At 43.4% G+C, this 27,668-nt stretch overlaps 1 protein-coding gene across 2 annotated transcripts in view; it reads left to right on the forward strand.

Annotated features, from left to right (window-relative positions):
• The window catches only part of WIPF1 (WAS/WASL interacting protein family member 1), a 113,006-nt gene that overhangs the window by 40,692 nt on the left and 44,646 nt on the right, over window positions 1–27,668 (forward strand). The window contains exon 1 of one of the 2 annotated variants that reach the window (XM_022570072.3): window positions 713–1,495. The exons of the other annotated variant lie outside the window; for it this stretch is intronic. The gene's annotated coding sequence lies outside the window, so the exon portion shown is untranslated. Of the gene's footprint in view, window positions 1–712; window positions 1,496–27,668 lie in introns of those variants that run through there. 2 annotated transcript variants of the gene reach the window in all.

Genomic DNA, 27,668 nt, shown 5'->3' on the forward strand with positions numbered 1-27,668 from the left:
TCTTGACTCACTCAACTGGCTAATCTAACTGTACAGTTCAATCAGAAAACCAGCCATCAACTGCCAAAATGGTAAAAACAGTTATGCATGTTTTCAAAGCCAGAAATGTAATTATGTGGTGAGACTTCAGAGTTTTAGTGTTCTCCAGAGTTCTGACTCCCGGGGTTCGTTCCCTTACTCGGTAGAAACTCACATGGAAAAATTCTTTGAGGGAATTATAGGGTAATATTTTCAAGACTTGGAACAGTGAGCTTGTCTACGGTTACCTTCCTAAAAAACAACTGAAAAATGCCTTTAAAAGCATTTTTTTAAAAAAAGAATTGCGCCAGCGTAGCCAAATAGAAGCAACTTTGGGGTTTCTGCACTGAGTCAAGTTGCACAAACTGCAGAATACTCCCCTCTGTCCAGGACGTCGTTTTACTCCCACGTACCACTTCCTACATCCACAAATTCCAGTGTGTTGGACCTCCAGAGAGCTAGAGGAATTATAAAAGGAAAGAGGCGGGTACTGACCACAGGAACAAGTAAGCTAGAATGGCAGCCCTGGACTTCTTGCTTGGTCCTGCCTCAGCTCTTCACCAGGCCTCCCCGCTCCAGGCCTCTCCCAGGTGCTCCTGCCGGGCCAGCATCAGGGTCCCCCGTGGCCAGGGCTCACGTGCCACCAGGAACCCCCCACCATCCCACAGGAAGACAAAGTCAGCCCTTTCAGGGGAAACCAAAAGGCTGGCATATTTTGGAGACCAGCAGGGGGGAAGTGTGTGCCAGTTATTTAGCCCTGGGAGGCAGGGAGTACTGGGGCTTTGTTTGCTGAGCCCAGAATTAGGGCACACAGTCCGTCAGCAGGACTAGCTAGACTGGATGTGAACTTGAGACTGTCCCCGGAAACTCAGGGTGAGTGGCCCCTGTCGCTGCAGGGTGCAGAACCACGAGCCAGGCCCTGGGTGTGCTCCTCCGGGCTGGTGCCCTCCAGAGAGCATCCTGGGGACACCCTGGGTGCAGCACCACGGCCGCCCTTCCTCAGCAGTTCCCAGGGCAGTAGCACCAAGGCCTGCCTGTCCTGGTGATAGGACAGCGCCTAAGCCCCAGTGAGCTCAGAAGCCCCTACCCCAAGATGGGCAGCCTGGGGCCCAAGAATCTCTGTCTCTCCCTTTCTCCCCCTCCCTCCTTGTGGAGTCAGAAGAGCCAGGAGCCCGGATACTACTGTCCCCGGCCCCCCACCCCCTTTGCTTCTCTCCTCTTTACCTGAGCCCTAGGGATGCCTGAAGCCAGCTGGGGACCCCTGCGAGGACACAGCATTTCTTCAGACACAGGATTACCCCAGCGTGAAGCAGGCAGGGAGATGGTCTTATCACATGCCTCTGACGGCTCCTTGAACGAGTCAGAGAAGGTGCAGTAAGGAAGTATAATGTCACATGCCGCACTTACAGGAAGCTGGCCAGAAGACAGAGGGGGAACTTGAGAACCTGGGTCATTTCAGCGGATTAAAACAACACAGGTTAGTGCCTTTTTTTTCTCCCCCTGAAAAATCTTTCATAGCCATTCTAAAATACCTAACTGGTTCTCTTTCCTTAAACCGTCTTTAACTCTTTGCAATGTGGAGAAATTGCTCCGGCTTTGGATGTAAGAGCCAGGGCGTAGCTGGTAGCCACGTTATTAGAGGAACCAGCAGCAAGCCATTATTATGAAAATGAAATTATCAGAACCTCCCGCTTCCCTATTCAGAACTTCTGTACCCTAAAAAACAAACCTTCAGATGGTCATTAAATTACTTATTTCATGGAATCCAGCTAAGCCTCTCCTCGAGTTTACCTATTAGCGTACATTGGGACACATCATTTTGTGTTTGGAGGCAGACGCTGGGTGCTCAAAGGGCGGTAGAAAGTGCAGCAGTAGTGTGTGGACAAACTTGCTGCAAGGCTGCATGCAAAAGTTTGTTGTTTTTAGGCACTTTTTGCCTGGCAGAACGAACCTTTTGGCTTGTATTTCCTGTTAAAATAATTTCCTGTATCTTTATAAATTCTTAAGTTCCCTTTTCTTTTATATATTTTTTTCTGCCCTCTTCCTTTCTGTGTTCTTTTTTTTTTTTTTGCAATTTTCCTTCTTTTATTAACAGAAAATGGGAGTAGAGGGGTGTGGGCAGTTTGAACGTGGGATGAGGAAGTCCCCTGCCTCCCCCCTGCCCCAGGGTTTCAGAGCACAGCCTGGGGCTGTCATGTGCAGGGTGTATAGAAGCCATGAGGTCTGTCACTAGAGCTTTGTGTCTTCAGCTTGTTCTTCCTCTAGAAAGGAAGATTTGAGGAGTCTAGAGAAGAGCCCAAGAGATGGTTAAAGCATTGGAAATTAGAGCCCAGAAACAGCTAAAGGGCCCAAGATTATTCATCCTGTGGTCCTCGAGGGACAGTTTAATAAAGAAGTTCAGTAAAACGCTCTTACACAACGGCCTGCTGCTTTCAGACCTGTATGACAAAGGAAAATGTCTCAAATCTGAGTGAGAGGAAGGAAGTTACCACCTTCTTGGGCTCTCGTTAAGCACTAAAACAGGTTAGCCAGAGAGGTTGCCGAGCTTTTTTCTGGGCCATTTGAAAACGAACTAGCCTTCTTCTGTGGCTGTTCACGTGTTAACAGAGGCAGGGAGAGAAAGGCAGAGAAGAGCCCAGGTTTGGGAGCTTCTTGTTTCTTTCTCTTCATTCCAAAGTGTACTACAAAGTGTCTGTGCTGGAAAACAGAACGACAGTGGGGTGAGGGGTTAGTGGACCCGTGTGTTGTTTATGTCCCAGTACTGCAAAATAACCAAAACTGTGAGGCAAGAGGAAAAACATCATTGTTGATGATGCCCTCAGATTGCCACATTTATTTCATGTTTTGCTACCATGTTATGCAAGAAGATGGAGAGGAAGCTGACAGACTATGGGAGGATTCTAAGTTGGAATTCTCAGCCCAAGTGGTTTCAGAAACCCTGCACTAGCTCTGACTGAGGCAGCCCACGTTTCCACTGGGGGTTGGAGCTGGAGGGGAGATTGGACTTTATTTGATGTTTGGAGCCCTTTGCACAAATAAATGCCTGGAGGAGACACATGGAGGAGCACTGCAGTGGAAAGGTCTCTTGCACATGGCACCAGGAGCTCTCCTGAGCACCAGAAAGAGGCTTACAACTTAGCCATGGCTGGACATCCCTAGAAGGAGCTCTTCTTTCGGTTTCGTTTTGATTTTTAATTGGTCCTAGAGGTTTGTTGTTCAGGGAGTTTTGTATTCTGCTAATCTGCTGCTCATAGCAGAAAAGGGCTTTTTATTTTGTTAAATACTTTCCAGATGGACCTGACATCTTTTTTCTTGGAGTGCATCCTTCCAAAAGCTGTTTCCCTTTCTCCTGGGGGAATCTGTTCTCTCCCCAGCCATTTCTCCAGCTTCCTACCGTCACTGTGCTCCTTTGTGTTTGAGATGCAAGCGAAGGTTTATAAAGTGTCATTATTATGCAGCGCCTTTGATCCCCCAATCTGGAAGTGGTTCCGGAAAAGAAAAAAGACAAAAAGAAGAGGTCTCAGAATGGCAGAAGGTGGTAGATCGTGTTGGATGGTGGAGAACACCTGGAATATTAATCTCACGTGTAATTCTTACACAGGAAGTACTGCCAGTTCAGTGTGAAGGTCAAAAGTAGAAAGAGAGAAGTGGTCATCTTTTATCTGGAGAAAAGATGCTGAATTTTATGGGGAGGGACTGCATGGGCATGTTACTGAATTCTCTAAATAAGAAGAGGAAGGGGGCTTCCCTGGTGGCGCAGTGGTTGAGAATCTGCCTGCTAAGGCAGGGGACACGGGTTCGAGCCCTGGTCTGGGAAGATCCCACATGCCGCGGAGCAACTAGGCCCGTGAACCATGGCCGCTGAGCCTGCGCGTCCGGAGCCTGCGCTCCGCAACAAGAGAGGCCGCGACAGTGAGAGGCCCACGCACCGCGATGAAGAGTGGCCCCCGCTTGCCGCAACTAGAGAAAGCCCTCTCACAGAAACGAAGACCCAACACAGCAAAAATAAATAAATTAATTAATAAACAACTTTGAGGAACTAATTCATATTAAGCAAACACAGAGGAACCTGATTTATACACCAGAATGCCAATTTACAATATCAATTTAAAAAAAAAAAAAGAAGAGGAAGGGGGTTGACTTCACATATCCCTCCTCTCCTGGACCCTGACATTCAGGCAGGCCTGTTTTCCCCAGAATCCCAGATAATGCAGAGTAGCACTTCAGATTCAGCATCCACTGATGTTTGGGTGGCCTGAGTTTCAGAGGAGTGTAATGGTGAGATATTCAAAATATTCATGTTAGTGGAGGAAAAGAAAAGAAAAAATAAAACTCTGAGGAGTGCAACCATATAGTTGAATTTATCCTCGGCCGTCTTTTTGAGTTGGCATCAGCACGTCTGTAGGCCAGCGCTCTGGGCCTCTCAGAGAGAAGTTCCTGGGTGTGTCTGAGGTGTTATTGTTAACATCACTAGCATACTGGGAGCCATAGATTTGGTTTTTTCAACTGTGGTAAAATACACATAAAATTTACCACCTTAACTATTAAATGTGTAGTTCAGTAGCGTTAAATATATTCACGTTGTTGTAAAACTCCAGAACGTTTTCATTTTGTGAAATGGAAACTCTGTAGCCATGAAACAACAATTCTCCACTTGCCCTCCCCCAGCCCCTGGCAACCACATTCTACTTTCTGTTTCTAGGAGATTGACTACTCTAGGTACTTCATATAAGTGGAAGCATACAGTATTTGTCTTCTTGTAACTGCTTTATTTCACTTTGCATAATGTCCTCAGGGTTCACCATGGTATAGCGTGTGTCAGAATCTCCTTCCTATTTGAGGCTGAATAATAGTCCATTATACGTATAGACCACATTTTCTTTATCCATTCATCTGTGGATGACATTTGCATTGCTTCCACCTTTGGCTTTTGTCACTAATGCTGCTGTGAACATGGGTGTCCAAATACCTCTTTGAGACCCTGCTTTCAATTCTTCTGTATATATATACAAAAGCGGTATTGGTAGATCATATGGTAGTTCTATTTTTAATTTTTTGAGGAATTGCCATACTGTTTTCCATAGCAGCTACACCCTTTTACATTCCCACCAACACTGCCCAAGGGTTTCATTTGCTCCACAACCTAGCTAATAATGTGTTGTTTTCTGTTTTTTTTTTTTATAGCAGCCATCCTGATGGTTGTAAGATGATATAGTTTTGATTTGCATTTTTCTAACAATTAGTGACATTGAGCATCTTCTTATATGCTTGTTGTTGTTTGTATATCTTCTTTAGAGAAATGTCAGTTCAAGTCCCTTGCCCATTTTTTAATGAGGTTATTTGGTTTTTTGTTGTTGAGTTTTAAGGGTTCTTTATGTATTCTAAATATTTAGGGAACTGTAGATTTTTTAAGTATTGTTTGTGCAGGTTCTAATGTTCACATTATCTACTAGGAACCAGCTGCCTCCTGTGATCTACACCCTTGGGAAACAGCATGAGTTTCAATAGTATGGGTTTTTTTCCCCAACAGTATGATTTTTATCCTAACTCTGGAGTGCTATACAAAATCTCAGTCATTTTCAGCTTATAAGCAGTTTGGTTTTTGAGAACTGACAAAGGTGAAGAGAAGGAAAAGAAAGGGAAGAGCTTGGGGTAATGCTTTTTATTCCTTCCATAATTTCTACTTTTTCAGCTATGTAAACGTCAGGAGAAAGCCTTATCCTCAATTCTGTTGACTAAAACTAGACTCTGTGCAAGAAGAAACATACTTTCTGAGAATCATCCAGTAATTATGTCTTCTTATACCACCCTCCCTCCAAACCCACAGACTTGAATTCACCTCAGATTACGAAACCATTATCATTTTCCTTCATGAATGCCTCAAGCAAAATGTATTTTGCTTTGAGTAGTAAGGACCCAAAGAGGACTTGGTCTGCTGTCCCAGGAAAAGGAGCGAAGAACAGCTCCTTCTGGAGCTGTGGCCAGGGGATTTGTGTAGATTTCAGATTTTCAGGAAGGAACTGGTAGGGAAGATGTGATGGACAGGCGGGCACAGTGCTGTGGTAGGGCTGCTTTTGCTGGAGGTGCTACTTCTAAATGGAGTATCATTGTGGTTAGGGAAGGGATTGCCTGTGTGCCCGACTGATTCTTCACTCTACCGTTTCAATTTCCCTCCACTTCCTCGTCAGTTACAAAGTTGGTGCTGTTTCAACCCCCCCCCCCAAAAAAAGCCTTAGTGTCCCTCCTCTCCTCTCCCACACCCCCCCCAAAAAAGCAAGCTATCAGGAAATGACAAGAACAGTAGCATGTATTTGTTTGTTGATGAAAGGACAGAGAAAGCTTTGTCTTGAAAAGAATAACAGAATAAACTGGGAAAATATGAGTCCTGGAGGCGGAACCCTGTGATGATGCAACAAACCGACAAACTTCAGAGGCATCTCTTCCTAGTGTACATGACATCCTACGCCAGTTCCACCCGGAGGTATTCATACAGCACCAACATTGTAATTTCTCCATACTGATTCGAAGTTACTGCTTTGAGACTGTCAGACTAGCTAGATACTTACCAGAATGTCTGTTTTTGATACTTTCTGGTATGAATTAGGCTAGCTTTCTGCTTTTGTTTGTGCCTGTGTTTAAATAATATGTCATATTTTAGGTTCACTCATTGTATTGGTTTGTAATCCTAGTGTGACTTAAAAACAGAGACTTTTTTTTTTATAGTAGGATACATGTTTGCACACATGCATGTACCCACCCCTCCTAAAAATTCTTTAGGGCATATGCTTCGTCAGTTAAAAGTCATTAGATGATATCCTGGCACCTACAATTATTTAGAATATGCTGCTAACTTCAGGCTAGGCAGTTATTCATGTATTATACCTATAGATTCGTTTGGAGGGTCTGCTAGTGAATTGCTCTTCTTTCAATAAATCACTGACTTATTAAGTGGTGGTTTGGAGCATCTTTGATTTCCAGGATGGCTACGGAAAGATGTGGTCTTCCTTAAAGGCTTTAGAGACCTGTAGAATGATCCTGGCTCCTGGAAACTGGGTGTGGGACCAGTAGAGGGGCTGCCCAATACCTCACCAGCTTGCTACGCAGACAGATGCGCAGAGAGAGCTGCTAAAGGACAGGAGTTGGCGTTCCAGCTCCGCCCTCTCACTGTGGTGTGACTTCGTAGGAAAGTCCCAGTTCCAGAAGCCATTTAACCAACTGAACATTCTTGATGGGCTGCCACCGGGGCTTCGCCTAAAAGCTCTTTCAAAGCAAACAACATGTGCCTTCACTCTTTCTCTCCTTCCCTTTGCGTTCCCCCTTCCTGCCCATCACCTCCTGAAAACAGACCAGAACTCACCTGCGCGGACAGCTTGCTTCCTCCCCCAGCCCTGCCTCTAACCTTTGTGTTCCACTTCCTCAGAGCATTTAAAACCCTTCCCTGCAAAACAGGGACAAATCAAGGCTGATGAGCATAGTTGCCACAATGAAAGCGTTTGTGTGGTTTTTCATAGGAAAAATAATTGGGGGGGGAGGGCGGGGGGAATAATGTTATTATGAGATAGATCCCGATGAATATGGAAGGGTGGATAGTTTCCTTTTTTAAAGCTTTTTTTAAGAATTCATAAGGAGGTAGCAGTAGGGGAAAGGGAATTGAAAAGGCCAGAGGATAATTTGCTCTAAAAGACAAAATAGTTAGGTTATTCAAAAACTATTTTTTTCTCCTACTTCGGTGCCAGGAACATCTGGCCTTGGGAAAAGTTTCGGAAACAGGGTTTCAGATGCTGTTGTCATTATTTAAAACTTAAAGAGGTAGGTAAAAAATAGAACTCTGGGTTTTTAGAAATAGAAGGGATCTTCAAGGGTTCAATCCCCTCATTTTTACTTTTTTTATTTTTTTAATTAATTTTTTTTTGGCTGCATTGGGTCTTCGTTGCTGCACATCGGCTTTCTGTAGTTGTGGTGAGCGGAGGCTACTCTTCGTTGCAGTGCAGGAGCTTCTCATTGCGGTGGCTTTTCTTGTTGCGGAGCATGGGCTCTAGGCGTGTGGGCTTGAGTAGTTGTGGCACACAGGCTCAGTAGTTGTGGCTCACGGGCTTAGTTGTTCCGCGGCATGTGGGATCTTCCCGGACCGGAACTTGAACCCGTGTCCCCTGCATTGGCAGGTGGATTCTTAACCACTGCGCCACCAGGGAAACCCTCCCCTCATTTTTAGATTTGGAAACTGAGGCCCCGAAAGTTTAGGTGATTCGTCTTGGCCAAAAGAGCTAATTAGTGAGAGTGGTGAACATCAGTCACGGCTCCTGGCTCCTGGCTCCAGCACGGGCTGCAATGTTGAGAGCTCCCAAGGACTTGGACTCTGGATGTTCTACCCCTCTGGGATCTACAGAGGCCAGACCCATGCCTAAGAGGGGCAGGCCAAGCGACTGAGGAGCTTATGAGCTCACAAAACTCCAGCCAAGTGACCTCTGTTTCTGGAAGGTGGCACAGCAATATGGGTGTAACCTTACCAGTAGACACCTAATCCGTCCTACCTGGAGAAAGTTTGTGTGCAGTGAACGGTGATGGTCCCCTTGGAGCAAAGAAGACGACAGCCCAGAAAGGAAAAATTCCCAGCAGTTGCCCAGGATTGGCCAGTAAAAGAGACCCTCAATCTCGCGGACATGACTGTGGATTGAGAGGGCTGTCCGTTGAGCAGTGTGGCTGAAGATCAGACCCAGATTAAGTAGCCTTTCCAGTGACCGTGGCCCAGATTAAACAGCCTTCAAGAGGCTTACCCATCCTTAGCCCTGATTCCAAGACCCCTGAACCACCTTCTGAACATTAAATCAGCTTCCTTGCTACCACTGTCTCAGAAGAGTACATTCTGGACAATGGCCATGGTCACTGGAAAGAAATGCCATCATTTGTGAATTCTGGTGTGTCGGGGAGCCTCTCGTGAATTTGTAAGATGGGTCGGTCATTCTGAGTCTGATCCCTCTGACTCCCAGATAAAAAGGAGATTTGGGGACCTCTATGGCGAAGTCCCTGTGCTGGAAGTGTGGTGATCTACCCCTCCCCGGGAATGTCACTCCACAGGGTCTTTCCTGGGCAAGTAGCATCCTTTCCTCAGTGTCAGTCCTACTTCTTTGTCACTCCTCTTTAAAATGCCACAGCATTATGAAAAGAAGAAAATGGGGCTTCCCTGATGGCGCAGTGGTTGAGAGTCCGCCTGCCGATGCGGGGGACACGGGTTCGTGCCCCGGTCTGGGAGGATCCCACGTGCCGCGGAGTGGCTGGGCCCGTGAGCCATGGCCGCTGAGCCTGAGCATCTGGAGCCTGTGCTCCGCAGCAGGAGAAGCCACAACAGTGAGAGGCCCGCGTACCGCAAAAAAAAAAAAGGAAAAAAAGAATAAAATGAAATATAATATGTGGGTCCTGCAGTTGGACATTACAAGCCCTTTTTTGGACTCTTGATATCTTATGGGGTCTTTTATCTGCCCTTTGGGGGGCATTTTCACTTAATTCAGAAATATTTACCAAGCCCCTTCCGTGTAGATCTTAAATTCTAGGTGGGGGATGTGGACAATAACAATAACCCTAATAAAATAGTACGTCACGTGGTATAGGACAAGGTTAAAAGTAGCGAGGACTGTGGAAGGAGTGCAGCAGGGTAGGAAGAGTGGCAAGGCAGGGTGGGTGTATGGATTTAACTGGGGCAGGTAGGGTGATTGTCACAGAGAAGGTGGCATTTGAGTGAAGACTTGGAAGAGGTGAGAGAATTCGCCTTGCAGTTACTGGGGAAAAGGCACAGGGGCCTTGAGGCAGGAGCAAGCCTCACATATTGAAGGAATAAGGAGGAGCTGGTGTGACCAGGCAGAGTAAGTGAGGAGGAGGGAAGTAGGGGGAAGTCCTGGAGGGCCTTGTAGGCCCTTGTAGGACTCTGGCTTGGGAGATCAGCTCGGTGCTTTGTGACCACCTAGAGGGGAGGGATAGGGAGGGTGGGAGGGAGGGAGACGCAAGAGGGACGAGATATGGGAACATATGTATATGTATAACTGATTCACTTTGTTATACAGCAGAAACTAACGCACCATTGTAAAGCAATTATACTCCAATAAAGATGTAAAAAAAAAAAAAAAAGAATATCCTGCTGAGTAAGGTTTACGTTAGAACATATTGCCACAATTATTTTGAGATTTTATGGCTCTGAATTTGAAAACATAAAAAAAGAAAGAGTGAGAGGGAGCTTTGGGATCACTTTGAGCCATGGAGAGACGATGATCTGGCTTTGTTCTTTAAAGGATGCCTCTGGCTACTGTATTGAGAGTACCGTACAGGAGAGTAAGAGTTGAAGAGAGAGACTATTCCAGTACTCTGGTGAGAGATGAGGGTGCCTTGGACCAGGGTGGCAGCACTAGAGGTGACGGTGAGGAGTAATCAGAGCCTGTTGTTTTTTTTTTTAATTGAAGTTTCATTGATCTACAATGTTGTGTTAGTTTCGGGTGTACAGCAAAGTTCATGTTCTTTTCCATTATGGTTTATTACAGGATATTGAATATAGTTACCTGTGCTATAAGATAGGACCTTGTTGTTTATCCATTCTATATATAATAGTTTGCACCTGCTAGTACCAAACTCCCCATCCAACCCTCCCCTGCCCCTCCCCCCTTGGGGGAGTCTGTTCTCTATGTCTGTGAGTCTGTTTTGTAGATATGTTCATTTGTGTTGTATTTTAGATTTTAGATATGTTCATTTGTGTTCATTTGTGTTGTGTTGATATAAGTGATGGCATGTGGTATTTGTCCTTCTCTCTCTGACTTACTTCACTTAGTATGATAATCTCTAGGTCCATCCATGTTGCTGCAAATGGCATTTTTTCTTTTTTTTTTTTTACATCTTTATTGGAGTATAATTGCTTTACAATGGTGTGTTAGTTTCTGCTTTATAACAAAGTGAATCAGTTATACATATACATATGTTCCCATATCTCTTCCCTCTTGCGTCTCCCTCCCTCCCACCCTCCCTATCCCACCCCTCTAGGTGGTCACAAAGCACTGAGCTGATCTCCCTGTGCTATGCGGCTGCCTCCCACTAGCTATCCATTTTACGTTTGGTAGTGTATATATGTCCATGCCACTCTCTCGCTTTGTCACAGCTTACCCTTCCCCCTCCCCGTGTCCTCAAGTCCATTCTCTAGTAGGTTTGTGTCTTTATTCCTATCTTACCCCTAGGTTCTTCATGACTTTTTTTCCCCTTAAATTCCATATATATGTGTTAGCATACGGTATTTGTCTTTCTCTTTCTGACTTACTTCACTCTGTATGACAGACTCTAGGTCCATCCACCTCATTACAAATAGCTCAATTTCGTTTCTTTTTATGGCTGAGTAATATTCCATTGTATATATGTGCCACATCTTCTTTATCCATTCATCCGATGATGGACACTAGGTTGTTTCCATCTCCGGGCTATTGTAAATAGAGCTGCAGTGAACATTTTGGTACATGACTTTTTGAATTTTGGTTTTCTCAGGGTATATGCCCAGTAGTGGGATTGCTGGGTCGTATGGTAGTTCTATTTGTAGTTTTTTAAGGAACCTCCATACTGTTCTCCATAGTGGCTGTATCAATTTACATTCCCACCAGCAGTGCAAGAGTGTTCCCTTTTCTCCACACCCTCTCTCTTTTCATCTTTTAATGTTTATGTTATCTTGATTTGAAATTGCATTTATTGTGATTGAAACAAATGTTAGCTAGTTATACGAATATTAATGAATTAATGTATGTTAGCTATTTTCCTGGTTTTAAAAGGAGGTATGTTAACTTCATTCAGTAGGGAGAACGCTGAGTTCTTATAGGTTGGATCTAAGTCTGTGCCAGACCTATTGAATACATTTGACCTCTAAATTCGCCCTTTGTCTGCTTTTTAGTCAGCTTGAGTGAACAAAAAAGACCTATTTAAGAAATACTTAAATTGGTACACTGGAGTAACACTGGAAGTTCCTACCCCAAACAGAGACTAGAAGTTTTTATTCTCAATCTTGTGCTCAGTTTATAAGAGTATCTATCAGTTTTGTCTTTGTCTCATTAGACCCTCGACCAGCCTACAAGACAGGCTCTGTGTGAGCCCCATTTACAGACGTTTTTACATTGCCACAGAGGGGAAGTGACTGGGCTGCAGTCCCCTGAGCCAGAATTCAGACCCAGGGCTACCTGTAGCCAAAGCCTGCCCTACTCTGTTTACCAGAAGCAAGAGCAAAGTAGACCAACCAGAGCGTTTTAGCAAAATAATATAGACCAAGAGGCACTGCAGAATGACCTCTTTTATGAAAAAGTGAAACGTGAGCTCCATTCAGGAATTTCAGGTAGTTGCTAAACCAGTCCTTGAAATGAGAGGGTACACGAAAAAAGTCTCTTTTTTCATCGCTGCCCCGTACGGTGGTGGGGCTGCTTGGGTGGTGTGATGCCTGTGGACTACGAACATGCCCCTCCGTCAGACTTACAGGAAACACCCAGCCCTCTCTTGCGTAGAAGTCCATTGGTGCCAGCTGCCAGCAGCTGTCCAGGCTGCTCCTAGAAGGTGCCTGGGAGCTGGGAGACTGCAGCCAGCCAGCCCTGAGAAGACATGAGCGGGGGGTTCTGAGAGCCTTGGAAGTGGTCCAGGACCTGGAGGCACTGACCTCAGCTCCAGGCGCAGAAAGAAGGGCTGGGCTCTGTCCCCACAGCACCAGCCAGACAGAGTGCCGAAGGGCAATAGGGTCAGCTCCCACACTGGAACCCTCCATGGGGACCCTTGGGAGGAGCAGCCCCCCCACTGCAGCAGATGTTATTCAGACTGTTAGCACTGGTGCAGCCGCGCTGGTTCCTAAAATACCGAGATGCTTCAAAACCCGTTGGTGACTCATCACCAACCTCAGTCACCCGAGTACACCCCCAGCACCCCTAAGACCTCTCTCATATTTCAGCAACTAAGGATTAATGCCTGGCACAGCAGGGGGTGCCCCAGGACCCTGCTCCAGCATCAGACATTGTTTGGATTGGTTATTGCCTGTGCCTTATTGGTTGTTAACTATTTTGAATATAACTCCTGTCTCACCCCCAATACAATGGAACACCTAGGCATTTCTGTGAGCAGGCGATGACGAGTTTTGATTGGGGTCCAGGAGGGCAAAATTGAAACTATAATTGTGTACAAAGGTCACTGGTTCTCTGCCCGGGCTATTCTTCACCATCTAGAAGGAAAATACCTGCAGTGGCTGTGCCTGGAAAGGTCATAAGCAGAGGTCAGGCAGGGCCCTTAGAAATATAATTTTGATTCATGTTTTCAGAGGGCCGCACATTTAAGAAGATCGGATTTTTTAGGAATACAACATCTCTTCTCTATTTGCTTTCTACTCCGATCCTACCTGTCATTAGAAAAATGGTTATCCCTTTGAAACATGACTTGTCTGTCCCAGTAGATCAGTTTCTCCTCCTGCCCAGAGGAGGTGAAAGTTTCACTATAAGCCGAGCTCCACTAATCCTGATTTATTAGTGCCAAACACTTGCTTTTTGCAGCTGTGGGAACAGTTTTCAAAGTTTTCAAAGTCGATTTATTTCTGAGTTGGACTAGCAGTACCACAAGGTTAAGAAAAAAAAAAAAAAAAAAGGATTCTTTCACAAACATGGTAAATGGTAAATGCCCACACATGGTGGTTCCAGGGGTATGTGAGGAATCGTTGTGCCCATCCACAAAGCATCAGACTGATTTTTAGGTGGTGCGAGGTATGCTGAGTTCTTTAACACAAGGGGATTTAAGCTGAAGTCTGTGAACATAATACACCTTTATTTTCACGAACCTCTAACTGAAAATTTGCATGTCCTACAAGTATGAATGTAGCCAACAAACTGCAGTAGTTTTAGCAGCACTTGTGACATCATCACCAATAGAGGTCATTGATATTTTACATCATTACCTGGTAGGCAACTTCTAAGATAGCCCCCAAGGATCCCCACCTCCTGGAATTCACACCCTTATTTAAATCCCTCCCCTTCACATGGGCTAGATTTAGTGATTCATTTATATTGAACAGGATGCAGCAGAGAGGATGGGATATCACTTCTGAGATTTAATTATAAAAGACTATGGTTTCCATCTTGGGGGCTTTCTGTCACTCTGTTGCTGTGAGGGAAGCCAACTACCATGTTCTGAACTACCCCATAGACCCACACGGCACAGAATGGAGGGAGGCTTTGACCAATAGCCAGTGAGGAACTGAGTCCTGCCAACATGTGAGGGAGCTTGCAAGTGGGTTCTCCCCTAGTTATCATGTATGCTAGAAAAAATATCTAACAACACATGAAATCCATGGTTTCATGGATCTAGTCACTTAGGATGACACTAAATTATGTATTCAGATTTTTTAAGGTTGAATTAAATAAAAATATTAAGTAAATGATACCATTTGGGTGGTATGCAGCCATCCCAGAATTATGAAGTCGGTTTGCAAATGTTTGACATTTGGGAACCACTGCCTTAGGAAACTTATTGGGAGACCAGACACATATACAGATTAAGAGATAACCAGTTCAAGTTCAAGTGGATCTGAGTTCAATCAGATTGCTTCCCGGATGTTTGATAACCTAATAAGTAAGGTTTAGAGGGGTAATCCCTATCCTTCACCCCTTTCAACCTTCCGTCACATGTGACGCTGCCCCTTTGCCACTGCCTCTCAGAGCACGAGAAGGGGGTGGTGGGTAGTGATCTGGGGGGCTCAACAGTCTCCTCATTGTTCTCTCATCTGTAAAATTAAGTTCTGTTTAATTTAATTCCACAAATTCCAAGGCCTAGAGAAACGTCATGTTGGTGCCTAAATCACCCTTGCGGTTCACCATCTAGTCCTGCATATAGTCCCCTTGAAATGTCGCTGATCGGAATTGATACGGGCTGGGCTGTAGGTGTAAAGGATACGTAGGATATGAAGATTTAGTATGAAAAGATGACTGTAAAATATCTCATTAGTAATCTTTATATTGATTCATTTTGAAATGATATTTTAGATATACGGGGTTAAATAAAACATATTCTTAAGGTGAATTTCCCCTGTCACTGTTTTTCATGTGTCTACTAGAAAACTGTAGATTGTGTATATGGCTGGCATATTTCTAACGGGCAGTGCTGCCTGCAGGCGAGAGGAAGCACGCAAGTGTACGTGGGGGGATGTTGGAGTGGGAGGGGTGGTTAGCCCCGTGCTGCTTATGCTGACCTGTGACCTGTGCTTGTCCCTCCCTGACCTCCAGATTGTATTTCCATTTGCTTTCTGGGTATACCTGATATCTCGCCAGGTCTCAAGGTCAATGCAAGCAAATGCCTTCCCTCTAGAACCTGGACCTCCTCCTGCCTTCCCCACCTCATTAATGGCACCCCCGTCTAATCAATCTCTGTGTCATGTTATTTCTCAAATAACATTCAGCATTACTCGATTCCATGTCCTCTTTTATGTTTCCTCTGCCTCTTCCCTGAATTATACCTTCAAAGCCTGTGGGCTGGACTAGTGCAGATAAGGTCTCCTGCCTTCCAAGACTCCAGCCCTTCCCCTCGCTGCCATCAGAGTGAGCTGATAAAGCACAACTTTGACCATGGCACCGCTGCTTAAACGTCTTTCATGGGCCAGGCACCTCCAGTTTGGGAGTCCAAATTCCTGAACACTGCCCGGCCCCAGAATGCCTTTCCAGCCTCATCTCCCCAGGTCACCATGGTTCAGCCGCATCTGACCAGCAGCCTTACTCTCTCTCTGCCTGGGAGGCTCCTCTCCTCCTCTGCTCAGTAGACTGCTTTCAAGTACAAGCACAGCTCCTGGCCAGCTCCTGTGTGAAGCCTTCCACATCCATCGCTATGCCACCACCACAGTACCCGTGCACTCCTGTCACCACCCAGTCACGTGGATTATGATTGTTTGCTCACGTCTTCCTGCCCACCCCCCCAAGAATGAATCCCTCGTTTCTTACCTTGGGACACTTCCCCCCCCCGCTACCCCAGCACCTAGCACAGCCCCTGGCCACAGTATCTTTTTAGTGAATGTTGGTCAGATGAGAAGGTAATAGATCAATGCTGAATATTTTAATGCTTGTGGGGGAAAAAATCTTATTATAGATTTAAACAAGGATCTTAAGAACAGAGTGGTACTTAGATGTGAGCTTTTGCTTTTGTCCATAAAACAAGTTATTCTGACTTGATGTCAAAGATAAAATAGAATTTAGATCAGTAATGGTTTCCTTTTCAAATATTGTATGCTGTTTTTTTCCTTTATACTTTCACTCTGTTGCTTCTGTTAGGTTGTCAACCTGTTCTAAAGAAATGACTCATGGGGCAAGACAACTAGATTCTAGTTCTAACTCGAATACATTGCCCGGGTCCCTAACCTCTCTGAGCTTTGGTTACCTTATTTATAAACCAAAACAGTTTATTCACTGATCCCTAAAGTAATTTCCATTTATAAAATTCGACAGCATTTTAAGGCTCCAGGGGCTTGAAGTTGGGGCCGGATGATCATAGGCTTAATTTACTCTTGTTTGTAAGTGGCTCTTCTGAAATTTACTTTGGAGCATAGAGTTTCAATATATACTCTGTTCTGACCCATTGAAGAAACCAAATTAAGATATAGCTTTTCTAAAACTGTAATATTCAGTGTTGGCAAGAGTACGGTGAATGGGGCATTCCTTTATGATGCCAGAGGAAATGTGAGCCTTCCCAATGTGTGTATGCACTGTGTATCAAGAGAGTTTAAATTGTTCAAACTGTTTGATCCAATACTTCTGTTTCTATAATTTATTCCATTGCATAATCCTAGCTGAGCACAAGAATCTGTATATAATGATATTGATATTGGCACACTTATAAAAGGAAAGTAAGAGATAACTAGATGACCAGCAATAGAAGAATGTTAAATAAATTTTGATGTAGGATATCATGCAGTCATTAAAAATCAAAAATTGGTTTCCAAACTTACATACATCATAATCCTAATTTTAAGACATTTCATGTATGTATAAAGACCAGAAGGAAATAATCCAAAAAGTTAACAAATGCATATTTCTACCCAGTAGGATTATAGGTAATTGATCTTCTTTAAACTTATTTATGTTCACCAGTTTGCACAGTAGACTTTGGAATTTGGGGAAGACAATTACTTAAAATGTATTAAAGGCCTGTCAATGCAGAGCAGGGTTGTGGTTGCTGTAGGGTTCGACAGATGAGACAGTGTGACACCCGGTGCCTGGGAGCACCCACCTTGCAAGTGCTACAGACATATATGAACATCGTTTAGCGGCGATGGGGCCCGTACCATGAACAAGTGGCCGACCCTGAGCTTCGGTAGGATGGAGAAAAGGCCGTGGTTCGTACTTCTGAGATGCTGCTCTGCAGTGTCTGGGGGGAACGTGGCAGCCCCACCTACAGACACATACTCATTCTGAGCGAGTCCCAGCCAGCATGAGCATAACTGTTGCCCTCCCCACAGGCTCCCTCTGACCCGGAATCCTAGGAAGGGAAGACCTCTGAAACTTAGGAAGGACGTTTGAAATCCTAGGAGGGAAGCCATCTTCAACATGTCTGTTTTTGTTCTGGTGATTTATTTTTCATTTTTTTGTTGAAGTATAGCTGATTTACAATATTATGTTAGTTTCAAGTGTACAGCAAAGTGATTCAGTTATACATATACATGTGTGTATGTATATTCTTTTTCAGATTCTTTTCCATTATAGGTTATTACAAGATATTTTCCCTGTGCTATACAGTAGGTCCTTGTTGGTTATCTATTTTATATATAGTAGTTTGTATACGTTAATCCCAAACTCCTAATTTATCTCTCCCCCACCCCCGCTCCCCCATCCCCTTTGGTAACCATAAGTTTGTTTTCTGCTTCTGTGAGTCTATTTCTGTTTTGTAAATAAGTTCATTTGCATCATTTTTTTAGATTCCACATGTAAGTGATATCATATGATATTTGTCTTTCTCTGTCTGACTTTACTTAATACGGTATGATAACCTCTGTGTCCATCCATGTTGCTGCAAATGGCATTATTTCATTCTTTTTTATGGCTGAGTAATATTCCATTGTATATATGTACCACATCTTCTTTCCATTCATCTGTCGATGGACACTTATGTTGCTTCCACGTCTTGGCTGTTGTAAATAGTGCTGCTGTGAACATTGGGGTGCATGTATCTTTTCAAATTAGAGTTTTCCCCAGATATATGCCCAGGAGTGGGATTGCAAGATTATATGGTAACTCTATTTTTAGTTTTTTAAGGATTGGTGATTTTTTTTTTTTTTTTTGTGGTACATGGGCCTCTCACCGTTGTGGCCTCTCCCGTTGTGGAGCAGAGGCTCCGGACGCGCAGGCTCAGCGGCCATGGCTCACGGGCCTAGCCACTCTGCGGCATGTGGGATCCTCCCAGACCAGGGCACGAACCCGTGTCCCCTGCATCGGCAGGTGGACTCTCAACCACTGCGCCAACAGGGAAGCCCAAGGATTGGTGATTTTTTAAATGTGCTTTTTTTAGACATTATTTTATCAATGAGCTCAGGATACAATATAGTATTATGCAAAAATAAGACACAATATGTACAAAGATAGGATATCATAGTATACATATCATGCATAAGTGATATATGCGTGTTATATATGGAAGTGTGACCTTACAGAGTAGACACTGTGGAAGCGCATTCTAGTGGGGTGGGGTTTGCAGACCAACTCTCTTTCTACCAAAGATAAGGTTCCCGAGAGCTGGAACAGCTTCCAGAGCTCATAGCAGTTCCTGGCACGTAGTAAGCCTTAAATGGTTCTTGAATTAATAAATATATACTTAAGTTACTGAGATTCATGAGTGGCACCAAGAAAAATGCTAATCTTGAGACAATAGGGGAGCAAGAAATAGACACTCTGTCAGGCCTCCCTAACAGAGGGACTTTATTGCAGGAAAGTCAATAAGGAAACAGGGCACCCAGGACTAGCCCCACAGGGAGACACATGTTGATTAGAAGCATGGACTCTGGGGCCAGGCCATTTGAGTTCAGGTTGTGTCTCTACCACTTAAAAGCTGTGTAGCCCTGGTCAAGTTACTTAATTCTCTGTGCTTCAGTGCCAACATCATCATCACCATCTACTTCATAAAGTTATTGTGAAAATGATTGGATTAATATTTGTAAAAGGGCCTATAATGCTCCTTAACATAAAGTGAGCGTGCGATGAATGTTAGCTAGTATTGTTGTTCTTGTTACTGTTAATACTGTTAAAATCGTTGAAGACGAGGATGCAGTTTAGGGACCTGAAAAACCATGATGTGCCAGGAGATGGATCATCTCCTCTCTCTTCATGTCCACTGCTTAACTGGCTCAGCTGTTCCTTTCTGTCTCTTGTCTGGTGCCATCAGCTGACTGCCCCTCCCTCTCCATGATTCCCAGTTCATCCTTCTGAGACTGGGAGGAACCTGACTGCCCTATGTGAGTAGAGTTTTTCATGCCCGGCCGGCTCAGTGTGCTATCCAGCCTGAAGACTGGCCACTCCCCGCCAGGGACCTGCTCTCGTCCAGCTGGCCATGGCTAGGGTGGGTCTAGCTGCAGTTGGTCTCAGAAGGGGAACATAGGCACAAAGGAAGCACTTGTAATTATGGAATTTTAAATTATTCTGAAAAGAGGACTTTAGAATAAAGAAAGGGTTAAAAAAAACACTTAACACCGTTGAAGAGAGCCGTTGACCTCTGGCATTTTCCACCTAGTACCCCATTCATTTTCTAAGGCCCATTAGTCACTGGTAAGATCCAGAAAGGAAATTTATGTGACTAAGAACTGTGGAAAAGAAACCTCAGAGACCTTTTTTGAATCCTTGCCCTCCTAAGTCGTGCCCTTTCCTCCCCTGCATCAGTTCACATTGTAGCTCGTCTACTTTCTGGGATCTTATTCAATTCTTTCTACGCCCACGGACCAGCCAAGAAAGCATCGTATGATGTGTAAACTACACATAGAGATGTTCATGGGCCTTTTAATTGTTTTCTAAAGCTGAGTGATGCCGTTGGGAAAGCTCATAGGGAAGATACTAACATCACATGGTGTGCAATCTCACGGAGCACACTTCCTTCTCTCACTGTCACTGCCATGGACCCGCATCTTTTCACCACTCCCTGTATCCTCACGGTGATCAGACAACATTTCACTCCCTAGAAGTCGACCACTGCCCTTTAAGTCCCCCCTATGACTTGAGTCAAGTCTGATAGAAATGGCTCTTTGCTCCAAAGCTTGTAGCTCCACAGGCAGCAGACAGCAGGAGACGAACCTTTAGGGGGTCACCGCTCACAGGCTGTGTAAGACCATTGTTTTTTCTGGGCCATCTCTCTTTTCCAGATGCCTATGATTTGGTATTTCTTCTGGCCAGAGAATAGCACAGGAAACGTTGAACAGAAAGCATTCTATCCTTTATTACTCAATGTGTTTTTACCAGAGAAGCCCAAAAGGTTATGTTGGGTTTTATGAGCTTCAGAGGATTGCTGACGGGTGTTCCACCTAGAAAGACAAATGTCGAAAACTGTAGCATGGAGCTGCTCTTGTGGGTGGGCTCCTGAGCTGAGACAAAATCTCTGCTTCCTGCGCCCAGCCTGAATATTGTGAAGGGGAAGGGAAAGCATCCTTTAAAATACTTTCATTGTCCCCACATGTGACCTGGGTACTAAAAGTTTTAAACTAAAAATCTTACTACCTAGTTGACGGTCAATGACACGTTTCTGATATTAAAATTCAATCACTTTTTCCTGTCTTCCTCTCACAAAAATGAAAATAAAATAAAATAAATAAGCCTTCAGCTGTGAGATGAATTTCCTCAACTGATCAGAACTGAAGGGCTTTTGGAACTTCCTTCACCCTATCAGCAAGAAAGACGTCAAAGTAGTGATACAAAACCAGGATTGAAAATACAATTTAAAGACTTTTGCTGACATATCTATGATCTTTTCAAATGAAACTTATTTGAAAATAAAAATAAGGATCTTTTTAAGATTTTGGTAGCAATCTCCATCTATTCTGTCAGAAAAGTAGCTGCTTTTACAGAAAATTCCAAATGGTTTTCAAAACCAAATATAAATGTGATCTTTGTTGTTGATGTGTTGACTTAATTTGAAGAATATTTTTAAATGCTCAGAAGTTGAAAATTCAGTATTGTTCATTTTAAAAGATTGTAGATGTATTTCAGCCTAATGTTGACAAAAAAAAAAAAAGTTTTAGGTGCCCTGCTCCTTTCTTAGCTCTGTAAGGACAGCATTGTGGAAGGAAAACCCATGGAAAGGCTTCAGTGATGGAGAGACCATATGTTAGAGTCTCAGAATGGCTTCTGATCTACTACTGGCTTCAGGGAGGGACGTCAGATTCTAGGGCCCACCGGTCTCATGGAGAGAATGGTGTGAAGTCCCCTTACATACATGTGAATCTGTGTGGGAAGCCATGTGGGGTGGGGTATCGTCTCTTATTCCATCCTGGCCCCAGGATGGATAATCTTCCCCTTTCATTCCCTTTGGCATAGAACAAAATCACTGGATAATTGCTGACCCTCAGTTTTCCTGCGTGTGTGTGTGTGTGTGTGTGGTTATAGCCAAGGTAAACTGGTCTCTTGGGTTTATTTTGAGTTGAAAATTAGCTGAGCTGTTTGTTTCCTCTGAGCCATATACAGATGCTTTTTGAACTATCTTTGTGTTTGAGGGATTTTTTTTTTTCATGGTATCAGCACACCACTTCCTCCAAGTCATTACTTCGGAACAGTTTTGCAGAGGGAGATATTCCTGCCGGCAGTCAGCCTAGCCAAGCAAAGCGATGATTGAGGGATGGCAGCAAACCTTTACAGTCTATTTCATTTTTGTGTATGACTTCATGAAATGATTCCTCATCCACTAATTTTGGCAGACAGGGTGGGCTGTCACCTGACCTTACCAGTAGAAAACTGCATTTTGTTAATATCAGGCATTGGCTCCCCTGTTTGAATGATATTCAAAGTTTAGGCTAAAATAATGTCCTCAGATGACCCTTTGCCTACTCTCTCTTTCTGAGAATTCCATGGAACTCTCTTGAATGTGGGTTTCTACTTAATCTTTGATACGTCCAGGCTCTCTGGTTCTGATAAATTTTTAGAAACTGCAAGTTTGAGTAAAGCAATTCTTAACTTTCCTTTAATTATACTTTAAATATTATACTTTAATTTTTGGTTTTTTTTTGGATACGCCACATGGCATGCAAGATCTTAGTTCCCTGACCAGGGATCAAACCCACGCCCCCTGCAGTGGAAGCCTGGAGTCTTAACCACTGGACCACCAAGGAGGTCCTCAATATTTTAAAATAAATGACCTTTGAATACTTTGAAATGTTGATATGCAAACATATGCAAGTGCTTTTACTAACATGTTTTATAAATATTATTCCCTTTTCCATAAATTCATGAATTTCTTTTGTTACGAAGATAGTAATATTTTACATTATCTTACAAGTAAATTCTAAAGCTTTCAGTACTTTTATACTTATGCTGAGGAAAATAGAACTAGAGATTTTAAATATATTACCATGATAAACTTATAGTGATTTTATATTCCCAGATTTATGGATTAAAAAAACAACTGATTTGACTTTCATCCAGTTCTGATTTTATATTTTTTAAAATGTAATTGCTTGCTTGTGTGTGGGAGGGAGTGGGAGGGGTTACACTTAAGGAAAATACCCACTGAGTTGACCTAGTCCTTCTGTGGACTTTATTTTTGTAAAAGCCCAAATGCTAGCAAAGCAATAACAGGTCCCAGTTACTTCCTAAGTAATATATATTGTACACTGCCTTTTACACTGTTTTTAAGTAATTGTTAATGAATCCAGGGTATAATATGTGGTGCTGTTCTCCACTGTTCAACCTTGTGCATCTTTATGCCTATGAAGACTTTGAGATACCTCAACTTTATGCATCTCTCAGCGTTTCTGAGAAACTGTCATCTGTATTTGCAAGATATAGGGAGAGGGCGGAAAGCAAGGGAAGAAAACCTAGTCTTCGCATTGGTGCGTTAGAGGCTGAGGAGAATTCAGTAGGCACTGCTGATGAAGAGTATTAGAAATGTGCCCCGACAGAGTATTTTGCACGAGGTAGGAGTAAACCCAGGATGACTAGAAAGTTCTGTACTGTACTTTGGAAAATAAAATTTCACACCGGTGATCTTCATATTGATTTTCCGTGAATTCCCTGCCAACGAGAGTTGGATCCGCAAAGCGTTTTCTGTGTGGTATTCAGTTCTGCTGAAGCTTTACTTGACTCTGGGCACGTTTCACGTCTGAGTCCCTCATCTTGTGGTGGCTGAACCTGGGCATAATGATAGGAATCATTTTGTTTTCTCACTTGTTCAGAGACCCCAGATCTCGTCTCAAGGCCTGGTTTCTTTCAGTTCATTATGTGCCACCTCTGAAAACATTCACAGACCATTACTGTTCTTTCTGCACTCCTCAACCACTAGAATAAAGCAGACTTGAAAAGAAGTTCTTTCTTCCATTTCCCAGTTGGGTGAGACAGCCCCCAAGGGCTTTGGGACATTTTCTTAGTGCACTGAAGATAAGCCTGCTCTCTGAAGTGGAGGATTTGGGGTCCCCATCCTCCTGGAACTCTCACCTGCTGTTGGCAGGGAGCCTCTCCAGGTGAAATGAAAACAAGGCAGTGAACATAAACTCAATTTATGAATCCCTATTTCTCCTTAACTTTTAGGAGAAATGGTATTTTTAGGAAGTTTCTGAGGCATTTTTTCTGAATTTGTGTTCATTAAGTCTAGTGATATTTGAAATTGCACAAAAAAGCAGAGGCATTCATAAAAGAGAATTGTGTAGATCAATGCCATCTTTTTGAAATAGGCCTAAGTAGACTTGAAAACGAGCTGTAGAACCAATATAAAATGGAGACTCTGAAATTACGAGTACCCAGGTTTTCTCAACTATGACATAGAGTAAATTCTTTATTCTTAAATTACATTGAATTATCCCTCTATAAACAAAAAGAGCCACTTCATCTGTTGTGTTCCCTCTTTTACCAAGTAGCACTAACTGGGGAGAAGTTTAGCTCACTTAACAATAGTAATGATAGCTGATGTTGCTGAGTGTTTAGCATTGTGCCAGCATCTTCTAAGTCCAGGAGAGAAAACTGTACCAAGTAAGGAATAGCTCTTGACTTGGGAAGACACAGGTGGAAAGGAGACCAGAGAATGTCATTCCAGCCCAGGTCCTCCGGTGAATCATCAAATAGATAACTGTAGTTACTTTGAATGACTTAGGCTCAGAAAGGTTTTTAGCACCAAGTTTTCAATCAAAAAAATTCTAAGTTAGATTTTACTTTTTTCAGAATATTTGCAGAATTACTAAGGAAAATGGCAAACATAACAGAAGCTTGGATGCTCATTAGGTCAGCCTAAATTACTCCTTAGTTCCTGGGAACTTTGGTCTTGTGAAAAATGGAATAAGGTGACTCAGGGTCATCATGGTTGTCTTCTGTACTCAGACTTTAGAGGTTTACACATGTCTGCACGTGTGTAGCATAAATCAGGGTATTCCTACTTCTGCTTTTGAGACAGGAAGAACCGTGGTCAGATGTGCCCGGATGTCCTGCTCCTTCCTCCCGGTATGGGATGGAAACATTTCTTAGACTTTGAACATTCTCAGAGGCTGCACAAAATTATCCACAGTTGCAATCTCAGGGAATTCTTTTGTAAATGTATATCTGTTGGGAGTAGGGGCGATTCTGGATTTATGAAATTTTATTTATAAACACACAGAAATGGTCACTGCTATCCACCCAGTCCCCCAATGGTCAGAACATTTTATTTTGTCTATGAAAAGTCATGGAGCTTTTAGGTGGTCTTCAAATTCAAAAGTGGAAGAAATAAGGGAAAAGATTAAAACCTTGTGCTTTAAAAAAAAAATCCAGATAACTAATGGAGAAAGATATACTAATAATGGAGAAGACAATAAATATATATAAAACATTGTTAACCTCATTAATAATCAAAGAAATGAAAATTAAAATGGCTCATACATACAATTTTGTTGTCTATCAAACTGGCACATTTTGAAAAGTGATCACAATGTTGAAAAGAAATGAAATGGGTGCTAGTGAGAAAATGAATGCTAAAACTAAGAAAACAGTATAACAACATGTATCAAGAGGAAAAAGGAAAGACTTCCTATCTTCCGTTCTAGTAATTATACTCTAATAAATTTATCCTAAGGAAATAATCTGAAAGGACCACAAACATTTAGATACAAGTGTGTTAATCATAGTAGGATTTGTAATAATAAATTGGATGCAGTTTAAATATCTAACAACGAAGAGTATTTACATAGGTAATGGAACATCTATAAAAATGAAATATGCAACTATTAAAATTGTGTTAGGATAATATTTAATAACACGGGGAAGTGTGAGAAAGAAGAGTATGAAACTATATATATACAGTATGATTCCATTTCAGATGCACACACAGAGAGGAAAAAAGACTGGAAGGAAATTCCAAAATGGTAACTGGTTTTCTCTGAGTACTAATGGGTCACTTTAAAAATTATATTATTCCTATTTTCTAAACTTTTCATGTATGACTTTTTCATAAGAAAAAATATATATACTTAAGTGAAGGAAGAAAACTATAAAAAGTAGGAGAAACTTAAGAAAGTTTACCCTAGACAGTGTGACCGTACCGTACAGCATCTCCCTCCAACCAAATGGCTTCCTTTCTCTCAACAAAATGTCCACTAACTCAATGTCGTTTGGGTTAACAACTCCTCTGTCTTTAAAGATAAAAGGCAACAAGTCGATTTCCTCCTGACATCTTGATGAGGTCATCTTACCCTGTGGAGGGGAATTATGACTTCTGGGTAAGAAGTACTTAGGGACAGGAGCCCCTTATGTCCTGAGTGCGGTCAAGGGAAAGTGTAGGGCCGGCTTGGGGATGGGACAGAGGCTGAGGCTGAGGCTGGCGCAGCGGAGAATCATGAAGCCCTCTCCCATCCATCACTTCTGAGTCCTCTTCCTTGAAGAATTGGAACTAAAGTTTTAGTTTAGTCATGTTATGAATTAAATAGACTTTTGTGGGCTGGCCTGGCAGTGCGCCCTCAAGTACATTTGTATGGAAATGGTTCTCAAATCGAAATGATTACCCCAGGACTTTGGTGCACTATACGTTTACACTAGAGTCTGCCTGAATTAGCCCTTCCTCTGGCAGTGACCTGGGTACTCTGTAACACCTGTGCGGCACAGAACGGGGGGTAAATTGTTTTCCTTCCATCACATCATCAACTCAGATATGAACGTGAGCTCTGTGAGGGTGGAGATCACTGTGTGATCTCACCTGTCTGATCCCTGTGGCATCTGCGACACCTAAAACAGCACTTGGCACACAGTGGATACTGAGCGTTGAGTGACTGCCTGGGAGCCCTCGCAGCGTTCCGGCTCCCTAGTCAGCCGTGAGGTCAGAGACAGGTACATGGGGAGAGCAGGTAAAAGATCATCGAAGATTTGATTCCTAGGAAGTAGTCTTCTTTGTGCGTTTTTCTTTCTGGTTGGAGAAGACTGGCCAGGAGGTTGAGCATGGGGCCAGAGGAGCTGGAGTTGGAGAAGCGACTCTGGAAGGAATCAGCTGTGATGACCGAGAGGGGCGGTGGCCGGGCTGGGAGGAGCTGTGGCCCCGGCGGCCATTATGCTTGACCTTAGCCGTGGAACCCAGACAGCTACGTATTTGCCTTGTTCGACAGAGCTGCCACCCCGAGGCCAAGAGTAACACCCAGATTGGGTTCTGTTTAATTGCTGTTTAGTCTTATTTTGTTTTTTATTTCTTAATGGTTGTAGGTAAGGGTGAGGGAGAAACCAGTTTGATTTTTTTTAACTATGTCCATTCACCTTCCTGAGGGTGTCCTATAAAACATAAACCACATGTGGTTTTTACACCTCAAGTCTTTGTGGTTTGCTCTTCTCAAACTAGTCAATATTTAAACATAGTCCTGGAGTTGCTTTTTACGTAAGCCATCATTCTGTCCATTCTGTTGGAATGGTTCTCAAACAGGATGAAATGATCCAAGACTGAATTATGCAGCAGGGGAAGAGTCATTTAGTCAGCACTGAGCAAAAACAAAAAAACCCAATAAAGCAAAACACACCCACAAAATGGTAGAGCAGATCACCTTGTGGTCGCACCTCTTCTGATCTCTTTCCCCTGGACCTATATTTGGAGTTGAGGGAACACATAACGTGCATTTGGTCCAGCGGGAGGCATTTCCGTCGTCTGATAGGGCGGCCATCCCTTTAGAGACAACCTGGAGGTGTTTTTCCAACAGTCTGTTTTCCCAGTCAGTCATTGGGAGATTCCAGAGCAGCCAAACGGGAGGCGGAAAGTTCTTGAAGTGGCAAAATCAGATGGAATCTGGGATCATTCGAGTAGAACAAATTGTTTCAGCCAAGCCACTGAGAGAAGCAGGGCCTGCTGAGAAACAGGGGCAAGAAGCACCGCGTGCAGCTGTGACCGTTGGGAAACAAAGTGTGAGATTCCCTCCCAGGATTATAGGTGAGCAGCTGTGACGGTCCCCGTGGGTTCCTCTCTTTATTTCCCAGGCTGGACAAGCAGAGCCATCAAACTACCGTGCCTGACTT

Source organism: Delphinapterus leucas, chromosome 8 (assembly GCF_059928025.1).
Source record: "Delphinapterus leucas isolate spDelLeu-1000000601 "Yukka" chromosome 8, BTC_Dleu_Yukka2, whole genome shotgun sequence".
Classification (NCBI taxonomy): Eukaryota; Metazoa; Chordata; class Mammalia; order Artiodactyla; family Monodontidae; genus Delphinapterus; species Delphinapterus leucas.